This window comes from Oratosquilla oratoria, chromosome 1, assembly GCF_046742065.1.
Source record: "Oratosquilla oratoria isolate Oo_2021 chromosome 1, ASM4674206v1, whole genome shotgun sequence".
In the NCBI taxonomy this organism is placed as follows: domain Eukaryota; kingdom Metazoa; phylum Arthropoda; class Malacostraca; order Stomatopoda; family Squillidae; genus Oratosquilla; species Oratosquilla oratoria.
Window position 1 is genome coordinate 115,725,351 of NC_134777.1, and position 1,625 is coordinate 115,726,975.

The following is a 1,625-nucleotide window of genomic DNA, read 5'->3' on the forward strand; positions in this document are numbered from 1 at the left end:
GATCAACCCAAGTCAAGATCTACGTCAACAAGTCTACTTTCTTTGTTTTATTTTAGTAGGCAATTCTATTTGTGTTTTCGGATCCCATAACCTTTACACTAAAAAGATAATTGTATGTTTTATTTTTATAATTAAGCAAGTCTTGATGTTCACCTTAATGTCTTTGAACTGGCTAAATCCTGCCCATTTCATCCGACTTTGAAGTGCGTCTGTTCTTTAGGTGAACTATCAGTGAGGTGACCTTTGCTGTGGATAATCTTTTACGGGAACTGCAGATCGTCTGCAGAATGTTCTGTGATGTATCTTGCATTCTAGTGGCATGACGTATATGTGAATTGTATGATGAAAGTACCACGATCTCGAGACTGGGGAGTCTCCCTTCAAGGACCTTCTTAAGTTATTGGAAACACGTGAATTAGCGACCGATATTTGATTTGATTTGATTCAGATTCAATCATATATACAATAAAATACAATACATGTAAGACTCATATTATACATAGTAAATATAATTGTACATCCGAGGATGGCACAGAAAGTCAAAAGACTTATTTCCATTGTGGTCCTCATAAAAAATGACATATTAACTAGGAAAAGATTGTCATAATAAAAGCTAGGTTGACTAGAAAAAAAAAGTCAAAATTGACTGACAAGAAAAATATGACTGTACAGACTAGAAATAAAAATGACTTAGAAAAATGACTAGCATAAAAGGTGTAAATTAAACATCAACAACTTTGATGAGGAGCAAAAATTTAGATAATTCATTCATAAACAGTGACATTTGAAACGCAGCACACCAAATGCCTGTATATCGGTCAAAGAATAAAGAAATCTCCTTACTGAGGGTAAGAGATAAAAAGTTAGAATAATAATAAAGGAATAGAATAAATATAGAATTATAATAACAATAAAGGAACAGAATGAATATAGAAAAGAAAAATAGCAAATAGCAAACGATTGCATCAAAAAGAAAGGCTTTGTTCGGCTGATAATTGGTTACAGACAGGAATAAGACGAGACAAGATCGTAGGAATATTATATGGAGACTGACAGATGATCGATCCAAAGCTTTCAGAAAATTGATGAGTTCTGGTTGTCAAATCATGATCGGTTTTACAATCATCATAGCTTCGTGCACATAAATATTGTATTAGTTCAATTTGAGGTACTTCCTCGCTATTGAGAATTATGTCTAAGTTTACTGAATCTATCTACACTGTCATCACTTCCGATGGAAACCCACTTATCGGCACGTGAATGAAAAGATCTCTAACATCAGCTTTATCGTACGCTACTTCTGAGAACCGGGCACCATGCTCAATAGCTTCGTGTGTATTCTGAATGCATCCAATGCTCTTGTGTCACATCATACCGAGGGAAAATAATTTTCTATTAATAAAAGAGTGCCCAATGGCCGAGAGGGGGACGGCATCACTACTTGGGCAGAGGTCGAGGTGACTGCAGTTCGAATTCTACCACCAGCGAATTGGACCAAGGGCATGGTTTAGTAAATTCCAGGCTACAAAGTCCTCTGTCAGGGACATCGTCCTAGCCTCCTGATAACGGGGCTACAGCGTTGCTGTTTGGGTGGAGATCAGGAATGGAGGAGGTGTTCGACTGCT